The sequence below is a fragment of the Ictidomys tridecemlineatus genome, chromosome 1 (assembly GCF_052094955.1).
Source record: "Ictidomys tridecemlineatus isolate mIctTri1 chromosome 1, mIctTri1.hap1, whole genome shotgun sequence".
Taxonomy (NCBI): domain Eukaryota; kingdom Metazoa; phylum Chordata; class Mammalia; order Rodentia; family Sciuridae; genus Ictidomys; species Ictidomys tridecemlineatus.
The window spans coordinates 6032193-6041458 of NC_135477.1; the positions used below are offsets into that span (position 1 = coordinate 6032193).

General features: G+C 52.1%; 1 long non-coding RNA gene across 2 annotated transcripts; it reads right to left on the reverse strand.

The window, feature by feature from the left end:
- Positions 1 to 1808: 1808 nt before the first annotated feature.
- LOC144367572 (uncharacterized) lies at positions 1809 to 9051 on the reverse strand. 2 transcript variants are annotated; one of them, XR_013427096.1, is made up of 3 exons: positions 8451 to 9051; positions 7706 to 8100; positions 1809 to 7513 (listed from the first exon to the last, which is right to left on the reverse strand). It is a non-coding gene; the product is annotated as an uncharacterized LOC144367572 (long non-coding RNA). The 2 variants fall into 2 exon arrangements; XR_013427095.1 differs by having other exon boundaries at positions 7706 to 9051.
- Between the last annotated feature and the right edge of the window lie 215 nt (positions 9052 to 9266).

Below are 9266 nucleotides of genomic sequence, written 5' to 3' on the forward strand. Positions count from 1 at the left end.
GACATGGTTGGCCTCTTTCTATAGGCAAATAGGAAACTGCAGACAACTTCAAAAATAAGAGTTTTTCCTCATTTTTAGCCATTAAGATTTTAAAAACTGTGAATTCAGCCTCAGAGTGCCCAGCTTGCAAACAGAAAATAAGATACAGGGCCATGAGGACGTGTCCCAGCTCTAGCTCCCTGGAAGGACAGGAGGTGGGAACTGCAGGGAAGGTTCCAAGGGAATGTCCTCTGGACGTGAAGCCATCAGGAAGTAACCCAGGTGCAGCGGGGGCCCCAGCTATCTCCTGGGTCTCTGACCCTCAACCAGTTGCTGGCTGCAGAATGCCCTCAGAAGGGACAGAAACTTGGGTGAGACGATTTTCCGTGGCTGGTGGCAGTTGTCAATGAGTGCTGCAGCTGTGGACAGCTCAGGAAGGAGTGCTTTGGTCTTACAGAGAGGATCAGGGCAGAGTCCCAGTGTCTACTGCAAGGCACCAAGAAAGGCCGAGGGTTATAGGAGAAGGAGAAATACATCCAGAAGGTTCCTGTGAGCCCTGGAGGCCAGCATTTACTGTGTACCTCGAGCAAGGTGCTGGTGGCAGATTCAAAAATAGCCATCATTTATTTGACTTCCTCTATCAACCCCCCTGATAGTCCCCTCCCACACTCTGTGCTGGCCTTAGGTCTTGCTTTGGATACTGGGACATGAGCAGACATGGGGAGGAACCCGCCTGACAAACACTGGGAGCCCTGCCCACTACATGTGGTCACTGCCTGTTTCTGGCTTCCTGTTTCTGGCCACAGGCCCTGGCTCTGTGAATGCAGAGATGCCAGCAGTTCTAGAAGGGTTTGACCCCATGATCTTCTGGCCATCAGAAACAACGCACAGAGAAATAAAAATAACGGGGAGGTTAATTAACGGGGCCCGCGGTCTTTTTAGCCACTTCCATTTCACTGGGTCAGTAATAACTCGAGGGTAGATTTCCTCCAGGATATTCCAAAGTGTGACGAATTGCAATAACTCTGAACATGTTTCTCCCATTCTCTGTTCTCTCCAATTTGGAAAATGATTTTGCCCTTTTCCAGATACATGATGCAAAATGTGTGGGTTGATCCAAACACACCTACATCGTAGAAGCTCACTTACTGAGGCCTTGGGGACTCCTTGGTGCTTCTTGAGAAACCAGGCCTAGCCTTAATCGAGAAGCCGAAGCATCGCTGTGGGCCTGCGGGCAGGGATCTGCGGACCACCCCTACTTCACTGTATAAAAATGCTTTCAGGGATTCAGTCTCAAATCACATAGGCAAGTTTTCTTTTTCTGAAAGTAAATGTTACTTTGAAGACATTAACAGAGTTTTTCCAAAGGTTGTGCAAATGCTTTTATTCATTCATTTCTATTTAACTCCTGAGACATGAGGCTCTTGGGATCAGTAGACCAAAAGGTCTGAGGAGGACCAGGCAGTTTACACAGCCATGTGGGAAGTGATATGTGGGTCTGGAACACATTAGGGACATGTAAGGCTGTGCTTGCCACATGCCTGTCAGCCCCAAGGACAAAAGAAGGTCTGACATGCATTTACTGTGTGCCTCGAGCAAGGTGCTTGTGGCAGATTCAAAAATAGCCATGATTTATTTGACTTCCTCTATCAACCCCCGCTATAGTCCCCTCCCACACTCTGTGCTGGCCTTAGGTCTTGCTTTGGACACTGGGACATTAGCAAACAAGACAGCAAGGGCTTCAAAAGTGCTTGCACATTGAGGCCAGCTCTCTTGCTGCCCTTGGAACCAGGTCACCCCCATACAAATGAACCCAGGGCAGACCCATAGGAGATGAGAGACACATTTTTATTTTTCTGGTGTATGTGAGTGGTACGTTCCCTCATAGGGTTTCTTGAGGCCCAGAGGAGCCCTGGCACCCGTGGGTGCTCCACATTTGTTTGTGCACCCTTTTTCAGTGGAAGATGAGATAGATTGGGTTGGTGGGTTATTGACCCACTTCTTCTCCTCTCTACCCTGCACATCCTTGCCATGCCTTTTTGGGGACATCTTCCTGTTCTTTGGCTTTGGGCAAGGCCATGTGACTTGATCCGGCCAATGATACGCAGGCAGAAGGGACAGTGACTGGTTTTAAGCTCTGACCTAAGAGCCCTGGAGGTTTCCACTGGTCCTCCAGGGCTCCTGCTGTGGTCATCACAAGTACATCCCCTGCATAGGACCTTGGTGGCAGAAGGATGAGGATGTGTCCACACAGAGCTCCTCCCTCCTTCTCCAGCCACAGCAGTTTGGAGTAGAGCTCAGTCCAGGTCAGGCAATGCCAGCTGACCCACACCGATGAGGAGCACATCATTCTGTCATAAGCCACCAGGTCTGGGGTGCTAGTTTATGGGATAATCTCAGGGATGATTGACTGATACAGACATAGATAGGATCCAAACTCAAGGGTCCATTTCAAACTCCTTGGAAACGAGGTCAAAGGGGAGAGGCGTAAGTAGGGGAGGCCCCTTAGCTCTGCCACCTACTTGTTGCCTTGACAGAAAGTTCTATCAGGAGGGACCGAACTGAGAACACTGCCTTGCCGTGACTTACGGACAGTCTGCAAGATCAGGTGCTGGAGGCCCTCCCAACCCTCAAAGCAACACGAGGAGAGGCAGACACGAGCCGCTCCCCCGGTCGGGAGGCAGAAACTGGGCGAGGCCGTGAGACCCCGCTCAAGGCAGCAGAGCCAGAGTCCAGTGCAAGATCTTCCCCTCGGCCCGTGTCCATACCTGGCTGCGACTCCACAGCCCAGTTCCACTTTGTAAGACCCAAATCACCCACGTTTACCACTGGGGCAGTGCTGTGTCTGCCATAGCGGCGGGCAGTGCTGTTGCCTTCAAACATGTTTCCGTTTCTGTTGAAAGGGTCCCTTCTGCAGAACACTTCCTTGCATCCAGGTTCTGCATTTGTGATGAGTGCTTCACAAATTGCTCCTTTCTTTCCTTTTTTTTTTTTTTTTTAAAAAAAAAAAACCTCTGTGCACTTAACTCTCCATGGAATACTCACTTCTGCACACACTTAATTTTCACATCTGAGTTGCTTGTAACTTCAAAGAGCTCTGATATTGTTGGGCAGAGAGAAATTTCCACCGTTAGAAAGGAATGGGAATTGACTGCAACCCAGCAGTAGGACTCTGGTCACCCTCTCACTTTCCTCTTACACAGACGGCCCCGTGGGTGGGCCTGTGTAATTGTCTGCTATGTTGGCACTCCTGTGGGAATGGCAAGGGGCTGGGAAAGGAGGTGCATCTGGGAATGTCTTGGGCAAACCAGGGTGAGCAGTCTTTCCTCGCTGCCAGGGCATTTGACAAAAATAATGACAACTTGTCTTTCAAAGGACTTTAACGTTTGCAGTGTCACTGCGTGTACTCGGCAAGACAGTATTGCGGTGCCATTTTACAGATGAGAAAACCAAGACCAGGAATTGGCATTTCAGTTAAAATCACTGCTTGTCAAAGCAGTCTCTCTGACCTAGGGTCCCCAACTCCAGCTCTTAGATTCTTCTTTTTTTACAGGATTTTGTTGTGTCCGTAAGATGATTTTCTATGACCCACACATGTAGGTCACCTTATAAATATCTGTTGAATGAACGAGTGAATCTAACAGTCAGTGAGCCACCGAGCAGCGTGGCAGCCTTGGGCTTGGAGATTTCCTACGGCTCCGTGCATGCTGATGTGGAAGGGGCTTTGAGCTGCCGGGACTTCTCTGAAAGCTCCTAATAACTTAATTGCTCCTTAATATGAAGAGGTTCCGCCAATATCCCCTTCTTCTGTTCTTGAGTTGCTAAAAATGAGCACTTTGTTCTTTCCGGCGTGGGAGGATTGGCGTGGGCTCCGCCATCAGCGCTGGTGGGAATAATATCTTTTTATGTGTGCGTGGCCTCCCTCCCCTGGCCGCTATCCTCTCTTCCTTTGGAGTTTGAAGACACGCTTTTATGTGTGCCCGCCTTGTTCCTGGTGTCAGAGGGGTGCTGCTACCTCATGCAAAGGCTTTGAAGGGCTCTCTCTTGCCTCCCCAAATTTCTACCGAGGCTCTGTTTGCTGTAAACACTTAAGAAATTAGTTAAGTGGTTTTATTCCCCAAGTGGTTAGTTCTAACGTTGGTTTTCATCTTCCTGGAGAAAAACACTTTCATTCCCACGAATTGGGGACAATAGGGACTAAAACAGTGGCAATACGTCCTACTGTGCTTGCCCATGGTGTCCGTGAATATAACTCTTAATGATTTTCTAAAAAGTAATCTTTTCTGGAAACAAATTCGCCCCAGAGAAGGGACAGCGGAGGCGGCTTCCCCGGTTCCTTCTCACGCAGTCGGCACCCTGTTCCCTGGGAAGATGTTTCTCTGTCCTCCTGGTGAGGCACAGGGTGACCAGGCCACTCCTGCCCAGCACTGTATGATGCAGTTCATCTTGGCCAAGGGCTGGGAGGAGGAGTAGAGGCTCCTGTGGAACCAGACCAGGAGCCCACGGTGGGTTAGGCTGTGCGCATGGCACGAACCTGCCGTGTGCAAGCAGAGGGAGCCGGGTCCCTGCCTAGCATGGCATTTGGCATTGGTTGTGAGTTAGGCACAGACCCCGAAGTAGGCAGAGAAACAAGAGCCCCACCCCTAGGACTCTTCGGCCTCCTTGTCCCCACAGGCCGTAGAGGACACCTTCCTTCCCCTCCCAGGCCCCCACCTTGCAGGCTTTGTCTCTCCTGGCCACTTCTGCACCTGGCCCTTTCTGCTCCTTCACAGGGCTGTCTGAGGGCCACAGGTCCCGGAGCCCAAAGGACCTGAGGGACTGTGTTCCCCTGAAGCTCCCAGCCTATGCCAGGGCTCAGGGCGACGAAGCCCACTGCGAGTTCAAAGCTGAGGTGTCAGTCCAGCTAGGGACTCCCCAGGGGACCAGGCTGAGGCTGGGGTTTTCCCAGGAATTGCTCTGTCTCGGCCTCTCCCCTTCCCGCTTCCCTTTCCCTGACCTTGCTACCACCTGTGTCCCCAGGAGCGCGCCTTTCATCATCCCTTTGTGGAGCTGGCTGCTTGTCTTGAAGGAACCCAACCTGGCTCAAGTTGGCAGGAAAGGCACAAAGTGGCAAGAAGCAGGTGTTTCACAGGGGTCTCCCCGGAAGGGAGTGCCTCTGGAGTGTTTGCCCAGGGAGATCCAGAGGATTTCTCCACTTGACACCAGGCACGACGGGCTGTTGGCAACCTCCTGATGGGACAGTCCTCTAATGGTGGCAACTAGGATCGTACAGTGCAGGGCAAACCTGGGGGGGACTTTCTGGTGGGGATCCTGGGCTCACTTGGTCCTTGTGCACTCAGTGAGCACCTGGGATGGCAAAGCTGGAGGGTGTGCAGGCGGCCAAGACCCCACCCAGGAGTTCACACAGCAGGGTGCAGAGACGACCCAGCAACAGCCTGATGCAGAAAGCTCTGGAGGCAGGCTCTGCCCAGTCTCCTGTACGTATTGTTGAATGAAGGATGAGGGGTACCAGGAAGGGCTGCCTGGGTCTGAACTGAGCCTCAGTGGCTGGATGAAGAAGGTGTGGGGACAGGGTGCTGTTCAGAGGGAGCGGAATGTCTGCAGGATTACGAGGTCAGGTGTGGGAGGCCGTTGCACTGAATAACTAGCATTTTTCTTCCCATAATTGGTAGAGGCTCTGTCAGTCACTTTCTAAGTGATCTGGTCACTTTCATAGTGGTCCTAGACGCTACCCCGATCCTCGAAGTAACGGACTGTGTCTTCATGTGTAGGCGTGCCTTCCTGCAGCCCCAGGGATCGAGCTTTGCTCACCTGTTCCTTTGTGATTTTACTCCTTTGCCCTGTTTGGGATAGAATGTTCCATGGAAACGCCCTTTGTGTGTCCCCTTCTCTTGCTCTTCCTTTCTGTGTGGCCTTCCAAGATGTCAGTCAACCTGCTGACAGCAGATATTAGGAAGCTAGACTAAACCTCCTGAAACCTGACCCTTGACTCATTTGAATGACTTCTCCTCAATAAAAGGGTCAGCAGGTGCTGGCTCTCTCTCTTTCTGCAGACCCTTAAGGTCAGAGGAGCCATCACAGGACCCCCAAAGAAAAAGGTATTTGTGTCTCTTGTGTGGATATTCCGTGCAGCCCAGTTCCCCTGGAATGAACCTGAGTGTTTTTGTCACGTAGAATGCGACAGCTGGGTAAATACAAGAGGTGTGGCACTTCTGTATTGCTGCCTTTCAGCAGGACTCTGTCATCAACCACCATGTTAAATGAAAAGGCAGGGACCTTATAAGCCAGTGTTCTTGTAGCAAAGCTCAGCGACATGAAGTGGAGCAGTTGCGGATGGTACACCCTGCTAAGGACAACAGTTTGGAAAGGCAGTGATGTTACTAAGCACTTGGCAGAGTCAGGTGGAATTATGAGCCATCCAGGGGAAGAAAGGCCTTGCTATAGATCCTGGAAGATGATAAGCCTTGCCTGAACTGCATTCCATGCAGGAAGATGAAAAAAAAAAATGTCTTTGTTTGTACAGAAACCCAGGAGCTATGTTAGGGAGATCTACAAAATTTATTCCTGATTACTCAGGTGATTTTTAAAATTGCACAGTACTTCTATGCAAAAGGAAGAGACCTTAAGAGTCCTGGTCTGTCTGCATAGAGCTGGGCATCCCTACACACAGGTCCCTGGCATGCCATTCCCACCTGCAGGGATACCAGTGGGCAGGGGGAGCACCATGTCCCATCTCTGCTCCATCATCTTGGCCTTCCCAAGCAGCACATGCTGGAGTTTCATTGGCCCCAGACATGGACTGAAAAAGACAACCAGGTGTGCTCGGCTCCTCTGCCCCTTGCTCCCTGCCTTCTAAGGAGAATTCAGCCCCAGACTTCTGAGTTACAAAGCCAGAAGATGGAGTGGAGCAGGACAGGGCTGCAGAGGTGAGAGGAAGAGGAAGCACAGGAGTAGACTGGAAGGGCCCTGGGCTGTGGTTCCTGGGACACCTGAGGCCATATTTTGAGAGGGAAGTGTTCCGAGCCCCTGTGTGGATGGCGTGGGACCTGGAGAGGCTGAGAACGTGTCTCTGAATAGTGTGATTTGGATTTCCACTGGTAATCTTATAAAGGAGGTTCAAAGTATTTTCACTCATTTGTTCTTGCTCAGCAGTTTCTAACATGACACGGCGCTGACACTGGCCACATGGGGCCGAGGACTTGCTCAGGTTACACTCGGTTGACTTGGAAAAGGATGAACAGCTCTGAGGACTCTGAGACCATTACTGCCCAGCATGAGAGGAGCCACGGCCAGCGGACGAGCACTCAGAGAAGGGAGTTGTGTGAGGTGCAGACGCCTCCTCCCGCTTTGTCGCTTGGTCCTTTTGAAGCCCAGTGGAACCCAGAGAGCTCACCGTGCATCTGCTGGAGCGCTGGATTGTCTGAGCAAATTGGAAGAACATGAACTTAGGTATGTCTGTTCAGTGAATCCTCAAATCCAAGTCATTCTGGTTCATGTGAGAGACCTTCCAAGATCCCTAGGGAAAGAGCTGAAACTGAAAGGCAGAAAGAAAAGAAAGAGACAGTGTGAAGGGAGGGAGGAAGGGAGGGTGGGAGGGAGGGAGGGAGGGAGGGACACACAGTCCCGCTGCCCTGCCCCAGGCACCAGGTCTGATATTCCCCACGCTGAGCATCATCTAGTCCCCCAGCTGGTCAGCCCCGTGACTCTGAGAGGTTGCGTGACTCACCCAGCCAGTAGATGAAGAGTGAAGCCAACCTTGCTGACCGATGAGCTTGGCTTTTCCAGGAGAGCACTTGCCTTTCAAGACTTACTGCCACACTGCAGCCCGAGTCCCTCCCAGCAAGCCCAGGCCTGGTCAGGTTCTGAGGGCTGACAGGGAGGAAGGAGGACCTCCAGGAGCTTCCAGTGACAAACCTTGAGTTGCAGGACCTGAGTGTGGCTCAGTAGGCCCAGCCGGAACTGACCCCTGGAGGGTGACACCAGGGTGCTCTCCCAGCCCTGCCTCCTCCTCCCCCCTGGAGACAGAGAGGTCCAGGGTAGGGCAGCTGGAAAATCAGAGACCTGGCTCCACTCTACAGCCTTGACGAGTCCTGGGTTGTAAAGACACCTCAGCTGTCCACTCTATCAAATGAAAAATAATGCTTCTCAGCCTTCCAGACCCGATACCATAGCACGCCAGATGCAAAAGCCCTTTTCAGAGGACCACAGAGAAAGAGCATGTGATGCTTATCTCCATTCGGGCGGCACCACGTGTAGTGACAGGGACCCCGATTTGTGTGCTTTTGTGCCCTGGGAAGCAGGCAGGACAGCACAGGCATCTCCACTTTGCAGGTGTAGAGACTGAGGCTCAGGGAGCCCGAGTCAGCAGGTGTTGGTGACAGGTGCCTTTGCCCTCTGAGTCCTCGATGCCTGCCTCTCCCTCTCTGTCACATTTGTCACCTGCCTGTCATCCACCCAGGCCCTTCACTCACCTGGAAGATCTTGGCCTGCCTCCTGAGGGTCCACAAGGCTGTGGCTGGTTGTGGTCCAGGATGTCACCCAAAAGGCTACCAGCTGGGGTCAGCTTTGAGAGGCTCCAATCAAGAAGGGAGCATGTGGCAGAACAGACACAGCCCACTGTCACCGTGGGGAGGAAGAATCACTAGAAGCGCTTGGGCTGCTGGTGGCAGGTGCAGAGTGTCACCTTCAAACAAGAGGAGGGAGTGACCAAGGTGAGTCCTCCTCTGTCGGGGCTGCAGGTGCGTTTACTACCTTCAGGCCCTGGAGGGATGGATTGCCTTGTTTGTGTTGGTCTTGTTTCTTTGGCACAGCATTGATTTTGGTGGAGGTATACATCAATGCCAAGCCCCCTTTTGCTCTGTATCTTGGGGGAGTGCTGTATTGTTTCTTAAAAAAAAAAAAAAACAAAGTTGGAAAGGTGATTCTTCGCAGAGATGGATTCGTGCCTGCACGTCTCCCTACCGCGGGCTTGTAAGACCAGGATTGACAGCTGGTTCAGGGCTCCCCGGCTGGGAACGGTTTGTTTAACAAACGCAGCAGGACACACATGATCCCCTGGCTGCCTGTTCTCATTCCCATCTCGCAGGATGGCATGGTGCCCGCTCAAAAGCAGGCAGCTCCTGCCCTTGAGTGGAAGTGCCAGGAATCGTGGCCTTAAACTGGCTCAGGGTGGAACGCGGAGGATGCTTGGCTTTCCTTCCTCTGGAGCCGCCAGGTCCTCCAGCCACCCGGGGCCTGCCTTTTCCACATACATGGCACCTGAGCACTGCCACAGGCTCTGGACAAAT